The 18,310-nt window shown below is 44.4% G+C and overlaps 1 protein-coding gene across 4 annotated transcripts in view; it reads left to right on the top strand.

Annotated features, from left to right (window-relative positions):
- Window positions 1-8,638: 8,638 nt before the first annotated feature.
- Window positions 8,639-18,310, top strand: part of BRINP3 (BMP/retinoic acid inducible neural specific 3) — a 243,501-nt gene continuing 233,829 nt past the window's right edge. For 3 of the 4 annotated variants that reach the window (XM_087726206.1, XM_087726205.1, XM_087726202.1), the window contains exon 1: window positions 11,348-11,443. The gene's annotated coding sequence lies outside the window, so the exon portion shown is untranslated. Of the gene's footprint in view, window positions 8,930-11,347; window positions 11,444-18,310 lie in introns of those variants that run through there. The other variant, XM_087726204.1, reaches the window with a different exon arrangement.

The following is an 18,310-nucleotide window of genomic DNA, read 5'->3' as shown; positions in this document are numbered from 1 at the left end:
TTGGTTTTCTCTCTGTGTAGTTAGACAATGTAGGATTAGAGCCTTAATTTAATCTAGCAAATATATTTGATGTTTTACATGTGGAAGATTGTGTTAATTTCCCAAGGTTTTTTTTTTCCCCAAAGGCAAGTTTAAAATATTTGATTTTTTCCCCCAAAATCCATGTTCCATTATAAAACAGCACCAATATATTTCCCTAGTTGTTCATATATCAGAGGTGATACGTGTGCAAAAAAGCCAGTTTGTAAACATAATGTAAACTGTAATGAAATTACAAAGCTTCTTTAGTGATCTCCAGCCTCTGATATTATCTATAGCTCTCTCTGTGTGTGTATGAGGTGCCGAGGTGGCGCAGTGGTTAAATGCAGCACTGCAGGCTACTTCAGCTGACTGCAGTTCTGCAGTTCGGCTGTTCAAATCTCACCGGCTCAAGGTTGACTCAGCCTTCCATCCTTCCGAGGTGGGTGAAATGAGGACCCAGACTGTGGGGGCGATATGCTGACTCTGTAAACCGCTTAGAGAGGGCTGAAAGCCCTATGAAGCGGTATATGTCTAACTATTGCTATTGCTATGAGAGGGGGGGAGGGAGAGAGAGAGAGAAGAGGGGAGAGGGAGGGGGAGAGAATAAAACTTGTAATAATTTCAGAAACAAGGTTTAGAGCCTGAGATTAGTTTACAAATATGTATTTGTGTATATGTATATATATATATACATTCTAGCTGAATACCCATGCTCTACTACGAAACTATGTGATCAGGCTTGATAAATTGACACAACTTGAAAATGAATGAGTAGTTACCGTTGAACTCTCCCCTTCTTCCCCCCTCTTCTCTAGGGGTATATATACATAAAGGGGTATATACTTCATCTGATAAGGAGGAGGACCTGTGGCATAATGGCTAAGACGTTTGCCTAAGATGCAAACAGCACAGGTTCGAATCCCAATAAGGGTATGGCTAGCTGATGAGAGCTAAATAGCTTGAAATAGATCTATACTAGTCTCCCTTTATTTATTTATCAGCACAACTAAAACATAAAGGGGTATATGTATATGTACCCCTACCATTCTCCTGCATGAATATAATTTGCTACTTATTTATAAAACACAGTATACATATATGATAGATACATAGCTAGATATTGATCTTTTGCTATATTTATCTAGTGGCATTTGGTATTCGACACATAGAACTCTACTTGTAGGAAGATTAATGAGATTGTACTCAGCACAGGTGATTCCTGTTTAAAAATAATTTGTTCAGCTCTGTTCGAATTTACAATGAGGTTAAACAGGTAACACTTACGACTGATCCTTGTACTTATATTGCTCACAGCATCTTTGCAGTTACATTATCCCCATTTGTGACCTTCTTTGCTGGGCTTCCTACAAGCAAAGTCAATAGGGAACCCGAGGTGGCACAGTACTGCAGGCCAGTTCAGCTGACTGTTATCTGCAGTTCAGCGGTTCAAATCTCACCGGCTCAAGGTCGACTTCCATCCTTCCGAGTTGGGTGAAATGAGGACCCAAACTTTGGGGGCAATTTGCTGACTCAATTTGCTAAAAATCTGTAAACCGCTTAGAGAGGGCTGAAAGCTCTATGAAGCGGTATATAAGTCATAATAATAATAATAATAATAATAATAATAATAATAATAATAATCAAAAATCGAGTTAAAAAGGTAAAGAATTGGACATCACCTGGAAAGGACCAATTACATGGTTTCTGGCTCAAATATCTGACCAGTTTACATGCAATATTGGCCAGGCAACTGAATGAAATTTTACAAAAGGGCCAAATTGATGAATGGTTGACAACTGGAAAAACATACTTGATTCAGAAAGATCCAACTAAAGGAACAACACCTGAAAACTATAGACCAATAACATGCTTGCCAACAACCTTCAAATTACTCACAGGCATTATTGCAGATAACATGATGGATTATTTGGAAACAAACAACATCTTGCCAGTAGAGCAAAAAGGCAACAAAAGAAGGAGCAGGGGCACAAAAGATCAGCTTCTAATTGATAAAATGATATTAAAAAATTGTAAGAACAGAAAAACGAACTTGAATATGGTCTGGATTGATTACAAAAAGGCATTTGACTCACTGCCACATAGTTGGATCATAAAATGCTTAGAAACAACTGGCATTAGCAAAAATATTACATCCTTTACTGAAAAGGCAATGAAACAATGGAGAACTGAGTTGGCAGTAGGGAATGAGAGCTACGGAATGGTTAATATCAAGCGAGGAATTTTCCAGGGTGATTCACTTTCACCTCTTCTCTTCATCATCGCAATGATCCCACTATCAGTAATCTTAAAAAAAATGAAATTAGGCTACCAAACAGCCAAAAAAGCTGAAAAAATTTCGCATTTACTATATATGGATGATTTGAAACTCTATGGAAAGTCAGAAATAGAAATCCAATCATTGACAAATACAGTCCGAGTATTCAGCACCGATATTTCAATGCAGTTTGGCATGGAAAAATGCGCCACTGTATCCATAAAAAGGGGCAAAATCACTGCATCTGAGGGAATTGAAATGCCCAATGGCCAACTAATTAAATGCAAAGAAAATGAAGCCTACAAATTCTTAGGCATTCTGCAGTTGGATAACATCAAGCATGGAGAAGTAAAAACTATTGTCAGGCGAGAGTACACCAACAGAGTTAGGAAAATTTTGAAATCTAAATTGAATGGTGGAAATACAATCAAGGCCATAAATACCTGGGCAATACCAGTTATAAGATACACAGCTGGCATAGTTAACTGGACACAAGCTGATTTGGACCTTTTGGACCGAAAAACCAGGAAACTAATGACAATGCACTACAGTTTACATCCACGTGGTGATACTGATAGACTATATCTGCCCCGAAAATCAGGTGGCAGAGGATTATTACAAGTGAAGCAAACAGTTGAAGAAGAAAAACATGCACTGGCTGATTATTTAAAAGAAAGTCAAGAACATCTATTAATCGAAGTAAAGAACAAAAATCTACTGAAGGCCCAACAGACGAAACAAGAATATAGAAAAGATGTGATAAAATCAAGAATGGAGAGTTGGCAGAACAAAGCACTGCATGGCCAATTTCTGGAAAAAATAAAAGATAAAGTGGACAGTGAACAAACTTGGTTATGGTTAACAACAGGTACATTAAAGAAAGAAACAGAGTCACTAATCCTGGCTGTGCAAGAACAAGCTATCCGCACAAATGCCATTAAGGCCAAAATCGAAAAATCCTCTGATGATGCCAAATGCAGACTTTGCAAAGAAGCTGATGAAACTGTTGATCACATACTCAGCTGCTGTAAAAAAATTGCACAGACTGATTATAAATTGCGGCACAATTCAGTAGCACAAATGATCCATTGGAATTTGTGCAAAAATTATAATATTAAAACAGCAACAAACTGGTGGGAACATCAGCCTGAAAAAGTCACCGAAAATCAGATGGTCAAGATCTTGTGGGATTTCCGTATACAAACCGACAAAATACTGGCGCATAATACACCAGACATCACACTGGTTGAGAAAAATAAGGTCACAATCATAGACATCGCAATACCAGGTGATAGCAGGGTCGCCGAGAAGGAACATGAAAAAATCGCAAGATACCAGGACTTAAAAATCGAAATTCAACGACTATGGCACAAACCAGCAGTGGTAATTCCAGTGGTAATTGGCACACTGGGTGCTATTCCAAAAGCACTGGAATTACATTTAAAACAGTTAAAAATTGACAAAATCACCATCAGTCAAATGCAAAAAGCCGCACTGCTTGGATCTGCACGCATATTACGAAAATACGTTACGACGTCCTAGGCCCCTGGCTGGGGCCCGACTAGTAACCAATGCCAAATCTGGCGAAACAACTGGCCGCTGTGATACAATTGTATAATAGTAACCTGGCCAAAAGTTGCAAATGGCAATCACATGATATCATGCTTTACCAGTGTGCCACTTAGCCACATAAATTTTGGTTCCCATTATCATTATTGAGAGTTGCTAACATCAAAAAAGCAAGCTCGAGGTACAAACACATCTTGATATAACTGAACATTGTGCATTTTCCAACAAAATGAAGCTCAGTGATGAGAAACGTAGGATTATGCCCCTAGGAAAAAAAACATGTATTGGTATAAGTTAGGTGCATCTCGCTCAGTATCACTACTTGTAAAAAGGATCATGGTAGATCCCAGATTAAGCATCAGCAGCAGTGTTTTTACGGCTGCTAAAAGAGCAGATGCAAATTCAGGCTGCATGAACAGAGATAATATGAAGACCATGGGAAGTGATAAGTATCATGGTGCCCTAATCCAATTAGGCTGCACCTGGAACACCCTATCCAGTTTTGCTCACACCAACACAAGAAGGATGTTGAGAAACTGGAAAGAGTGCAGATAAGAGGAACAGAGATAATGAGGAATTTGGGGAACGAAATCTACGAAGAGCCAGTGTAGAGAATAACAAAGATATCTTCGACAGGAATATGCAGGGACAATTATCTAAGCAAGAGGGGCTGAAACATTCTTGAAGTCCAAAACAGTGAGATAACATTCAGTAGATGCTTAGCCAACTCCCTAAAATCTCCAGATTGTAAGAGGAGGAAGTGCATACTTGCAAGATTGTTATTGGAGACAGTCTCAATAAAACATAGTTTGAACCTTCTGTGTAGCTGATTTCCTGCTCTGGTCAATTGGGTATGTTTGCATTAAAGAAGAAATGGTTAAGGCTAATGATAGCAATCTTCTAATATTCAAACAGGTGGCACAGGGAAAAAAAAGGATGCAGGTACATCAAGAACAAATGGTTGGAAGGAAGAGAAAGAGGTGGCACAGTGGTTAGGGTGCAGTAGTGCAGGCCACTTCAGCTGACTGTTATCTGCAGTTCAGCGGTTCAAATCTCACCGGCTCAAGGTTGACTCAGCCTTCCATCCTTCCGAGGTGGGTGAAATGAGAACCTGGATTGTTGGGGGCAATATGCTGACTCTGTAAACCGTTTAGAGAGGGCTGAAAGGTCTATGAAGCGGCATATAAGTCTAACTGCTATTGCTATTGCTATTGCTAAATTCATACTTGAAGGAAGGAGGAAGTTCCTGTCTTTGTGAGTTACTAACCGGTGGATCTGTCTGCTTCTCAGAGTAGTGTTCCATTATTGGAGCTTTTCAACAAAGGTTGGATGGCTCTTTCTTGGTATGGTCCGCCCTAGCTGGACCTCAAGACCTCCAAGGCCCCTGTTCCAGCCCTATGATAACTCTTATATTAGCATAATACGGGTTGTAAGGCTTTAAGAAGTTATAGATCATTAGTTTGTCTTGTTTTGTATTTTTTTATTTTAAACTGGTTCCAAATACATTCATGTGGGTAGCATTGTGTAGAAATTGCAGGCTTCTGGGTAGCTCTCAAGGGCTCACACTGTTGTGAAGGAATATTGTGTGCTGAAGAGTGGAAAGCTCTTGTCTTAGAAGCCGAATCATAAGCGCGCTCTGTATGTGAATCCCCTGGCAATTTCTAAGAAGCAGGCGGGCTTGGATGAAAAGAATAAGGAATCTGCAGAGTCATTTCTTCCCTTTCTTCTCCTGCTGAAAATTATACATTCTCAAACTGCAGCAAGCAGAAAGCCGGCGAATAGGCAAGAGGGGTGGATTAGAGTACAAGGCAAAAATTGAAATAGTGTGAAGTGTGCAACGCGGGCCCCTGCAGGAGGTGTGGCATACACTGCCCTGCCTGGGGGGCAGAAGGACACAGATCAATGCAGAAAGATAACCAGGGAGATAAAATAAAACAGGTCCATGATGAAGGCCTCTCTATACCAGTGTTTCTCAACCTTGGCCACTTGAAGATGTCTGGACCTCAACTCCCAGAATTCCCCAGCAGTGATTAGGACAGTGTTTCTCAACCTTGTCAACTTGAAGATGTCCGGACTTCAACTCCCAGAATTCCCCAGCCAGCATTCGCTGGCTGGGGAATTCTGGGAGTTGAAGTCCAGACATCTTCAAGTGGCCAAGGTTGAGAAACACTGCTCTATACTACCGAGGCTCTTTCTCATGACTGTGAATTCCGTGCTGCGGTTCTTTCCATGACATTCCTGCAAGGATCCAAGCTTAAAAAAAAACACCAAACCATGATATAAAACGGGAGAGGCGTGGGGAGATCGCAGCGTCGGAAGCTTTGTGGTGCCCATCTAATTAAAATGAGATCTGTATCTTCTTAGCGTCTGAAGAAGAGACAAAATCGCGGCTGAAGAAGACCGTGCCACCTTCCCCATCCTCAATCGCCTCTATAGGAACCCCCCCCCCTCTCAATGATATTTCTATTGTGATGCCCATCTAATTAAAATGAGATCTGTATCTTCTTAGCGTCTGTAGAAGAGGAAAAAATCACGGCTGAAGAAGACCGTGCCACCTTCCCCATCCTCAATCGCCTCTATAGGAAACCCCCCTCCCCAATGATATTTCTAAGTTCTGGGGCGGGTGGTGGTGGAATAAGCGGGGGTTTCATTCCCGAGTCAACCGAAATACAATCGGGAAGTGGGGGGAATCGAAGAGCCAAGACAGCCCCCCCCTCTTCGTTCTTTGCCACTAGACAAGGCGGGGGGGGGGCAGAGAGGGGCGTCGCGACCCGGGGAGCGAGAAGGGCCGGCTGCTTGCCACCCGCCCGCCTTCTCAGACCTCCGCAACCTTCCCCGCGCAGGCGGCGAGGTGCGTTCCTAACCGTGTAGGGCGCGCGTAAAGACGCCCGGGCGCGCACACGCGGGTGGGAAGCGAGGGGCGGAATCTTACCCGGAGAAGCGAGGGCGCGAAGGGTCCGTGGAGACTCGCTTAGTCAAGAACCGCCTTGGTGGGAGTAGCAAGGGACTCCGCTGCGCGTTCTTGGGAGCCGGGGACATCAGGCGAGCGCTGGGAAAGAAGCGGCAGAGAGGAGCGAGCGAGCGCATGGGGAGACGGAGGAGGTGGTCCACCAGCTCTCTCCGGTTCCCGCCGATCCTGGAGCCGCCTTCCCTTTCCCTCCGCTTGCCGAACCCAAGGCTTCCCGCCGGCGACGGGGGCAGCCTTTCCCTTCCCCTCCCTCCGCTCTCCCAGCTGCAAATTCCTTCACAGCGCCCCGGTTTTGGTAAACTTCCGAGTAAAATAAAGGCAGCCACAAAAACCCAGGCTTGATTTGTGTCTCTGGTGTGTATGGGCGTCTGTAGGAGAGAGTGACACACTCAGTGTGTGTGTGTGTGTGTGTGTGTGTGTGTGTGTGTGTGTGTGTGTGTGTGAGAGAGAGAGAGAGAGAGAGAGAGAGAGAGAGAGAGAGAGAGAGAGAGAGAGAGAGCGCATCCAGCTCAATGCAGAGAGATAGCAATAGCAATAGCAGTTAGACTTATATACCGCTTCCTAGGGCTTTCAGCCCTCTCTAAGCGGTTTACAGAGTCAGCATATCGCCCCTACAGTCTGGGTCCTTTTACCCACCTCGGAAGGATGGAAGGCTGAGTCAACCTTGAGCCGGTGAGATTTGAACCGCCGAACTGCAGATAGCAGTCAGCTGAAGTGGGTGCAGTACTGCACTCTACCCACTGCGCCACCTTGAGAGGGAGGGAGGGAGGGAGGGAGAGGGAGAGGGAGAGAGAGAGAGAGAGAGAGAGAGAGAGAGAGAGACAGACAGACAGACAGACAGACACAGAGAGAGAGAGACAGAGAGAGAGAGAGAGACAGAGAGAGTCAGTCTGTGTCTGTGTTTCGTTGTGTAAGGAACAAGGTTCCTTCATCCCTGGAGACCGGAGTTTCAAGCGCGCGTTCTGATCCTCCGGGCTCCTTCGGCTGCGCGCAAAGCAAACGGGCTGCGGGGGGGGGGGGGTTGGTGGTGCTGGGGAGCATATAGACCTCCCTTTGAAGCCTGTAAAGGAAGGCGGGGTGCGGATGAAAGGAGCTGTGCAAAGGCGTGTGTGGGAGAGGTCTACCCTCTCTCTCTGCGCATCCCCCTCCCCTCCGCTTCTCCCGAATCTTATTGGATCCTCCTCCCTCGTTCCTAGCATCCTAAAGCAGCACCTCCGCCGCTTTAGCTCTCAGGATGAGTCCAGCCTTCTCGCCTTCTCCGCGTGTCGCCTTGTCTCCAGGACCAAAGTCCACCCACCGGCTCTTTGGGGTGTTTTAAGCTCTCTCTCTCTCTCTTCTCTTTTTCTCTCTTTCCCCTTTTTCTCTGGAGTGTCCAAGCTCTCCCTCCCTCCCTCCCTCTCTCTCTCTCTCTCTCTCTCTCTCTCTCCCTCTCTCTCTCTTTTTCTCTCTTTCCCCTTTTTCCGGAGTGCCCAAGCACTCTCTCTCTCTCCCCCTCCCTCCCTCTATCTTTTTTTTCTCTCTTTCCCCTTTTTCTCTGGAGTGTCCAAGCTTTCGACTTCGCCAGTTTCCTCAAGTGAATCTTTAGACCGTCCACCTGCTTTGCCTTAAGGGGGATCCTCCAAGCCAATCGGCGAGATCGGGTTCCCTGCCCTTTTTTATTTCCCTCCTAGCAGCGGTTCGATCCCCTCTACAGTCTAACAACTTGCTGCTGCTGCTGTTGTTGCTGTTGTTATTATTCCTACCACTACTGTTGTTATTCTTCGTGCGATTTCCTTCCCCGCTTCTTTCGGAAGGCTCTGGCGGGCTCCTAATCTTCCGTCGCTGGAGCGCGCACGCGCCGCCCGGGCGCGCACCCGGGCCAAGAGACCCACGCGTGTGAAGCGCGGTTTGTCAAAGCTGGGGCTCTCGGCCGTTGAGGAACCGCTGGAGGGTGGCGGCTACCGTCCCGCAGGGGCCCCGGCGCTTCAGCTCTGCGGCTTCCAGACCTTACCCTTCGGGGAAAGCTCCCGCGGAAGCTTTGGAATTACCATGGGGGATTCGCTCGCCTCGCGGAACCTTCGCATTCCGGGACGCCTGGCCTCTTGAAATTCCGCCCGGTGAGTACCTTACCTGGGTCCTGACGTGGCTTTTTGGAAGGTTAGAACGGGGAGGGTGGTGGTGGTGGTGGATAGGACAGCTTTTCCCCACCCCAACTTGGTTCCCTGCGCAGATTTAGACTACCATTCCTATAATCCCCAGCCAGATTTTGAGATCAAGGAAGAAGTCGACCACCGAGAGCCCGTTTGGCCAGCACTCCCCAATCCCCCTTTCAGAGAAAGGGCGATCAATCAATCAATCAATATTTTTAAAAAATCCCTATTTTTTTGGGGGGGGATATTTGCAAATCCCGACTATCCCCCCCTCCTTACCTAGAATACCTGTATTTGCACTGAAGAACATTTCTATCCCTTAACCCTTTCCTCGTTCATCCGTATTCAATTGGCAGCATTTGGCGCGCGGGGATGCAGAGTGGAGAGAATCAACTTTGTTCCCCTAACTTCGATTTCTCAAAGGCTTCTAGTGCCGCCTCTTTCTCCCACACACAACACACACACACACACACACACACAGAGAGAGAGAGAGGGGGGGGGAGGGAGAGAGGGAGAGAGGGAGAGAGATTATAAACCACCGCGCACGGCTGTTGTAAGCTCGGGCTGTTGAATGCTTCTTGACATCCGAGGAGCCCTCGCAACACGCTTCTCGTTCGGTGCGCTGATGTGGCTCCTGTTGAGCGTCGGGCGAAATTTCGGGGCTGAAGGGCCTGGCAAGAGATTTGTTGGGGGGGGGTGTCTCAAAGGTGTGGTAGCTCTGTCTTTGCGGCGACGTTGCCCTGAGCCAGTCCTCTGATCTGAAACGGGCAGAAGACCCTCTGTCCGGTGGAGAATTTGGGACACCCTTAAAGTCCTAAAGGAAACCGAAAGAGGGGGCGAAGAAGTGACACGTCCTCGTTCTCTTTTCCGCCGTCCCAAAGCTTCGCGGGGGTTAGCACAGCCTACCCACCCTAACCTGGCCCCCTGCACACGTTAGACTACCATTCCCATAATCCCCAGCCCAGATTTTGAGACTAAGCAATGCTGGATACGGGTATTTGTCCCTAAGGGAGGTCTTGAAAGTGATGGTTTGAGAAGTCGGCAGAGAAGATACTTGATAGAAGTAAGAAACGTTTTAGGGGGTGCAGCAGGCACACGTAGTTTAGAGTTGTAGTTGCCAATTAAAAGGTCTTCTTAGGACCAGTAACAAGATTTGGAAAATCACCAGGGGTCCCATTTGACAAAGAGCTGCTGTAAATGGCCAGTCTCCCCCTATGCGTGGCTCTGCTGGGGTCCACATTTTGCTTTAGGAGGCCACCTGAAAGTTGGCACGTGGCAAGCTGGTGGCCTGAAGGGCTATTTCATTTCTGCTAGTAGACCACTCCCTGGGGGGTCTTAGAAAATCCCTAACCTTCTCCCAGACCATACTCACCTACTAGTAAGGCTGTTGCTTTAAAAAAATGATGTCAGCAAGAACATTCTGGGAGTTAGATTTACTGCGAGTTCTTGACTTTTAATGGGAAATTACGGAGGTCATTTCCAGTGGCAGGTGACACGAGTTCCCCTTCCTGGCGCCTTGCCCCTAAATCTGAAATGCATGGATTATACAGGGAATAGTTCAAATCCTGGTGAGAATGAATATCTCCCTTCCTTTCATTCTTTTATGGGTTTGCAACCCAATAATGGTAAGGAGGGAGGTTTTTCTTCCCTGGCACGTGCACGCCACCTCTGGCTTTTCAAAAAGAAACTGGATTGACTTGACGGAAGGCCCTTTTTACTCCTTGCGGAGTGCCCGCCTCGCCATTCTCAGGATCGCTCCGAGGTGCATTCCTTTGCAGATGAACGCAATGCTCAGCCCAGCACGCTCTTCTAAAAACGTGTGGAGGGTAACCGCTATTAAAAAAGCCCACACCTGATCACCAGATAGGTGGCTCCTGCGTTACTGGAAGCAACACTGAATCTTAAGGAGCCTCCGCGTCCTTGTTGCATTCAACCCCAATGGGTTGAGGCTGGGTTTTTACCCCACCAACACCACAGAATTCTGCGAAGCTGGATTACCCTTATCCAGGGTGGGGCGTATTTGATGTTCTAATGGCCCCATTAGTATTTCTGAGAGACCCACCTGGTAGGAATCGCTCCGGATTATAACTAAACCCGGCGTAAAAACCATCTACCGTTCCTTCCGCTCCTTTTTCTGCCACCAGCTGGAAGCGAGGGAAGGCAAGTCACCTTGCTCCGGCGGAGGCTGCTGCAGGCTGCGTCCCCCTCAACCAAGCACCTCTCTCCGTCTCCTTGTCATCCCTGTTAGCGCTGGCCTTCCCCCTCCACCCCCTCAAACAGAACTTGTGTAATTAACCAAATCCCAGCCGGGGCTCGTCAATTACAGTTCCGAGGAGGCGGCTGCAGCTCCCGCAAGCAGCTGCAGCTCCCCCTCCCCCCCCATTCCTCTCTTTCAACTCCTCTGGATCTGGGGGAAAGGGAAACTTTGAGGACGAGCAGATGCACGCCGGAGGAAGGACGGAAGGCGGGCGAGCCAGCTAGGTAAGAAGCGAGTCTGCACGGTCTCTCCGTCAAGGCGTCTTGGGGAAAACGACGAGGAAGGGGAGCGCCGATCTTGGTCTTCTCTGGAGGGGTGGGGGGGGGGGAGAAGGTGGGCTCTGATAGACGGGCAGAACCGGAGGGACAGCGAGCGAGAAACGGGGTGATGAGGAGCAGGCGAAAGGGGTGATGAGGAGCAGGCGTCGAACTGGAATGCAAAAAAGCCCCGGGTGGAAGCGAGGAAGCCCCGCCGCGCTTAATCTGCTGAACGAGAAGCGGGGGAAAAAAAGATTCTTCTGCGCCTCGCTTGCGAAGAAATCAATGCGATTAATGGTGCATTAGTAGGCTTTTGCAGGCAGCGGGCGAGCAAGCGCCAGGCAAGTAAGCAGCATGCTCCGCCGGCAATAATATATATATATAATACCAATCAGCGTTAAAGTCTTATTCTTAGCTTGATGTTATTCACTGGGAGTTTGTGGTTGGGGGGGGGGGTTGAGCATGGGATACATTGCCAGGCCGATCAGAAGGGGAAAAAATAGGTGGCTGGAATAAAAATTTCCAAAGATTATTCAGCAGTTTGGCAGTTTTGATTTGGATGGTTAAGTATGAAAGAGGTCTGTATACAGTAGAGTGGCTTTAAAAGTTTGTGTTTTATCTCACCAAGATATTCATTATCTGGTGTGTCTCTAGGTTCTGTGTCTTGTAGTGTAGTCCCCCCCCCTCTCCTATAAAGGACTAACAGAAAAACAGGCAGAGATACTAGCTGCAATGGCCCATTCCAAATCATGTAGGCTCCCTGCTTCTGTAGATCAAGGCTCATTTAAATACAGCCCCCCCCCCCCCCCCAAATCTTCATCCCAAGGTAAGGAATTAGTACTTTTCTCTTTAATAGTTGAGGTTTTAAGGAGAAGTACTGCAGCCTGGCCAACAATTAAAAAGGAAGTAAGTGAGGCTTCAATGTTGTTAGTGGAGGGAGATTTATGAATGCTTGGTTCTTTTTCAGTGACAAATGGATCGTGAGAATTGTTTGGTCAAAAGTGTTGTGCATGACACTCCTTAGCATAACAGATGCATGCATCCACACACATATTTAACCCCCATTCAGTTCAGGAGGAGTTGACCCTTCTGTCCAAAATTCTGGTGAATTCTGTTGGCAGTCAGTCTGAAAACTAATGAAAAAAATGGGACAACAGAGGCAATTATCTAGGATTGTCCTGAAGTTTTCGAATGCAACATATGGAATGGCCAATATGTAGAGAAGAAAAATGAAAGATCTGGGTTTGGGATTAATGAAGTGCAGGGTAGAAAATCTAGCATAACATTTTATTTTTTAAAAAAATTGTTTTAGGGGCAAACAAAAAAAATGCTTAAGTCCTGATCCCTCCTTCGTGTCATTAACTCATATGATTTCTCTACATTTGTGCTTGATTGACCCATGGAGATACAGTTCCCTAAAATAGCAATAGCAATAGCAATAGCAATAGCAATAGCAATAGCAATAGCAATATAGCAATAGCAATAGCAATAGCAATAGCAATAGCAATAGCAATAATAGCAGTAGACTTATATACCGCTTCATAGGCCTTTCAGGCCTCTCTAAGCGGTTTACAGAGAGTCAGCATATTGCCCCCAACAATCTGGGTCCTCATTTTACCCACCTCGGAAGGATGGAAGGCTGAGTCAACCCTGAGCCGGTGAGATTTGAACCGCTGACCTGCTGATCTAGCAGTAGCCTGCAGTGCTGCTTTTAACCACTGCACCACCTTGGCTGAATGGGTGAACTCAACCCCATTGTAAACCCAGATAAAATATTAGTTGAATATCCCATTTTTGATAAGTCTTTCACGGTGTGTCGGTGATAAATAGGTAGGGATGAGCCAACTTGTGGATCTGGGAAAGTGCTCTTTGGTTCTACTTCAGTATTTGGCCTGGGGTCAATCCTCCTCTGTCTGTCTCTAAGTAATAGCAATATAGCAATAGCAATAGCAATAGCAATATAGCAATATTCAACTAAAATATTAGTTGAATATCCCATAATAGCAATATAGCAATAGCAATAGCAATAGCAATATAGCAATATTCAACTAAAATATTAGTTGAATATCCCATTTTTGATAAGTCTTTCATGGTGTGTCGGTGATAAATAGGTAGGGATGAGCCAACTTGTGGATCTGGGAAAGTGCTCTTTGGTTCTACTTCAGTATTTGGCCTGGGGTCAATCCTCCTCTGTCTGTCTCTAAGTAAAAAGTAAATAGCCATCTATTTACGGGGCTGCTGGGAGACCGAAGCCTAAATAAATTTGAAATGTCACTGCACAGTAAAGAATCATAAGAAGAGACAAGAAATCAGCTTCCAAGATTGGTAGGATGTTAGGAAGGTAGGACGACAGATAGGTAGGAAGATTCTCTGGGTCTTTGTATCCATCCTTCCTTCCTTCCTTCCTTCCTTCCTTCCTTCCTTCCTTCCTTCCTTCCTTCCTTCCTACCAACCAACCAACCAACCAACCAACCAACCAACCAACCAACCAACCAACCATGTATTAGAGAAGAGCCGAGGTGGCACAGTGGTTAGGGTGCAGTACTGCAGGCCACTTCAGTTGACTGTTATCTGCAGTTCGGCGGTTCAAATCTCACTGGCTCAAGGTTGACTCAGCCTTCCATCCTTCCGAGGTGGGTGAAATGAGGACCCAGACTGTGGGGGCGATACGCTGACTCTGTAAACCGCTTAGAGAGGGCTGAAAGCCCTATGAAGCGGTATATAAGTCTAACTGCTATTGCTATTTCTTCTGTCTAGAAGAACAGGAGTTTTCAGAGAAGGACACTTTGCTTTTACAGCCAGATGGTAGCAGACTCAAAATCTCAGAAGATTTGAATCCTCTATTGCAGTGTTTTTCAACCTTGGTGACTTTAAGTCCTGTGGACTTCAACTCCCAGAATTCCCCAGCCAGCTCTGCTGGCTGGGGGATTCTGGGAGTTGAAGTCCACAGGACTTAAAGTCTCCAAGGTTGAGAAACACTGCTCTATTGGCTTCACCACCAGGATCGTTGTTCTACTTTTCTATGATAATGATCATGATTTCTCCTCCTCCTTTTTTGAGACTCAAGTTATCCAGAAGATTTTCTTCTTATCCTGAACAGAGAAACAAGAGTTTATCTGCCATGTAAGCTTATGTGCCTAAATTGCTACTCTGTGGGTAGCAGTCTTGGTCTAATTAATCCATATTAGTTAATCAGATAGTTCCTGAAGATATAGTGTGGTAGGGGAGCATCTCTATAATCTCTAATAGAGCAGGGAGGAAATTGAACTCCATATGGACAAAACAAGAAATAATTGGAAAAATAAGGGGTGAGAATGTTCTCAAGGTGAGTTGATGCGACTTGGCAGGAGTTACAAATTGATAGGCACTAAGCAGGTAATGAGCCACACAGTCCTCGGCTGTAACTTTCTACTGCCTTTTCTTCTGCCTTTTCTGTGAAAATGTCATTAAGTATTAAACTGCATCCTTTGGTGAATGACTTCATCACACAGCTGTCTCAAGCCCTTCCTTTCTCGGTTGATTGCGCCATGAAATAATATTCTCTTTATCACAAGGAAGTTGGGAAAAGGACTCTCTTTCACTGATAAGATTTAAGCATGAAACCGTCCCTTGCTCTTTGCTTTTCTACATAGGAAGGAGAGTCCATGAACCTTTTTGGAAATGTAGGAGTATATAAAAGAAAAAAAATTAAGGTTAATGACTCTGGCTAAATCCATTAAGAAACTGCAATATCCTGAGTGAAGAATATAAACCCCAGTGAAGCAAGAGAGAGTTAGCTTAACATGCACACATGTGAGTTAATGTTATTGTTAGATATCCCACACCATGCACATATTTATCCTTAGGTGAGAGCCATTTGAATGAATAAGGCTCATTTTTGATATAAGGGTGCACAGAAACACAGTCCTCACAATAATAGTAATCACAGGAAAGTGGATCTATCCTGTTCAGAACTAGGCAATCAGATCTGAACTACAACTCCCATCAGTCTTAACTCCCTAAATCAAGCAATAGTGGGAGTGATAGTCCAACACATTTGCTTACTTTTTCTTTTTCTTTTTCCTTTTTAACAAGTTTTTATTTTTATTCTCCTATATATAGTTACAAGTATACATTCACATAGTTCTTGTTTATCTTTATCACTTTTGCATATTTATTTTTTCCATATAAAGGGTTAAAGTATGCATTCTACCTATTTTGTATTATCACCACCCTAATTTTGTCTTTTCTTTTTACCCTCCCTCCCTTTACTCCTTCCTCCCTTCCTCCTCTCCTTACCCTTTCTTTCTTCCCTTGCCCCTTCCCTACTCCCCTCTTCCTCTTCCTCCTCCTGCCCTATCTCTTTCTCTTTCTACCCTTTCCCTCCTTCCTCTCCTTTCCTCTTCCTCCCTTCTCTCCTATTTCTAGGATAGAAATAGGCACATTTGCTTACTTATCCCTAACTTGTCAAGAAAATTAACCCCAGAAAGCATCTATTATTATATAACATATATGATTATGCAATATTATATCTACACATGTAGTTCATATTTTCATATTGCAATTAGATAGTTGGAGAAGCAATGCAGTTAAGAGTGTAGTAAGTTCCCTATGACATTTAGGCACGATCCAAAATCCTTCTTTATTATTTGGTTCTGGTATTTCCCTGAAATTTGCATTATCTTTCTAGTGAATAATTGAAAGATTTATTTGTATCAAGCTACCTATTATGAGTCTGGACTGCATGCCATGTTTTTCTTAGACTTACATTAGATACTGTTTCTATTTAATAGGCTGATTTCTCTCTGCTGTCTACATGTATTTACGTGTGAGTGTGTGTTTTGGGACTCTTGATTCACTATCCCCCAGTCATATGATTGTGATCTGTTTGTAAAAATATCTGGAAAGGATAAGCACCTTTAAAAAAATATTGAGAAAAGATGTTCTGAAACCATTTTAGTAGAATCTCATGCAGAGGTGGGTTCCTACCAGTTCGCACCTATTTGGTAGAACCGGTTTATCAAATCTACCGAACCGGTTAGAAGAGGTTCCACCAGTGGACCCGGAAAGCAGGCCACACCTACAGAAGAGGTTCCAAAATTTTTTGAAACCCACCACTGGTGGGTGCGTAATGTCCCGCAGTTATCTACGCATTAATAATGATCTAGTAATATTTCCTTATACATTTTAGGGACCTTTCCTTACATAATTGGTGTTTTCTTTCATACTTTTGGATTTCTAATTTCTGTTTCCGTTAGTTGGCAATTGCTAAAACCAATCCCACGTGAAAAAGTATTCAAAGCCTTCTTGATTTTAATTGTCAATTTATTTATTCCTGTACATTGTAATATTTATTCATTTACATATCTCTGTTTTTCCAATATTGTGCAAACCCAATTCCAGCAGCTGCTAACATGTGTAAAATTAAATCTATATTATACTCCCTTTCAAATAGCCAACAAAATATTTCTGGTTTTAATTCCATATCTTGCTTTACGATTGCTTCGAACCACTAACTTCTGAATAGCTACTTGGACTGACCTAAGTACTAATTCATAATTTCATATCCGGTCACATGGGCGGCAAGCCACTCCCATCCGGTCACATGGGCGGCAAGCCACTCCCATCCAGTCACATGGGTGGCAAGCCACTCCCACAAAGGAGGCCACACCCACAGAGTAGGTTCCAACAATTTTTGAAACCCACCACTGATCTCATGGCATATAATCAAATTTCCCAAACCTATTTTTCCCCACTGTGAAAAATCTAATAAGGAAGGAGTACAAGGAGTAAGGAGGCTACAAGGAATCTACACATTTGCAAGGAATGGAACAATCAAACTGAAATTGGAATCTAGAAGGCAAAGTTTTATATCATTTCCAGAAGATAATTTTAGTTCAAGAAAAGTACCAGCAGGTTCCTAATATTCAAGGAGATAAAAATAGTCCCTGGAGCATAATATGGGAGGAAAATACCTTTTCTTAAGAGTATGACATGTTTAATTGAGCCAAGATTTTTCTACTGAAGAGAGCAGTCAACTTACACTCAGTTGCTCTGGCTTTCAGAGCTATTCTTATTCCATGCAGCAAATAAGGGAAATGCACCAAATGCTCAGAGAATCTTAAATCTCGTTTTCTGTATCTTTTATTACCGTGTTGACATATGCTTAGTAAAACAATACTTCTTGCCTTGGGTGTTCGCTGATGAAATGCAGAAAAAGCCAAGGAGTCTAAACTGGGAAATGTGTAAACACACAGATGAACTCGCTTTGTCTTGGCATAAGGTAGAATTGATACAACAAAAAGCAAATCCATCCATATGTCTGTCGGTGAAAAGCTATTTCTTCTCCCTGGCTTTGCCTTGAGCTTTGATATAAATAATACTCCCAATGAATCTTAGTTATACTGACTTTCCACCACTATCCAATCCAAGGTAGACATCCTGATTTATGACACTGTAAGATTTGATTCCGTTTGAATCAGCCTTCTCTTGGGTTAGAGCTGATTAGAGTAGAAAGCATCCAGTTACATGACTTTAAAGGAAAAATGTTGTTTGTTGGGTGAGAAAAATTGTTTTCAGTTATAAATTGGCATCAAAAACAACATTCTTTGGGCTTCATCTCTTCTATCATAGCAACATTCTTTTGTTGTAGTTGAAATAAGAGGACATAGAATTTAAACATTGACCTCCTGGGAGAGAAATGTCAGCAGTTTTTACTCCAGACCATTTGCGAAGTTGCTGAAATTTTCTTATAACCATATATGACTCTTCCTGTCCAGGCTGAATATCAAGGGATGTTGTGCTTCAAGATGAATCAGGGGGGCCTGGATTTGAGAACTGCTCTTCTTGGTAATA

Source organism: Thamnophis sirtalis, unplaced genomic scaffold, assembly GCF_051295495.1.
Source record: "Thamnophis sirtalis isolate CommonGarterSnake01/CBP01778 unplaced genomic scaffold, rThaSir2_p1.2 scaffold_12, whole genome shotgun sequence".
NCBI lineage: Eukaryota > Metazoa > Chordata > Lepidosauria > Squamata > Natricidae > Thamnophis > Thamnophis sirtalis.
Note: the sequence above shows the minus strand (reverse complement) of the source record. Positions and strands in the feature narration are given on the sequence as shown.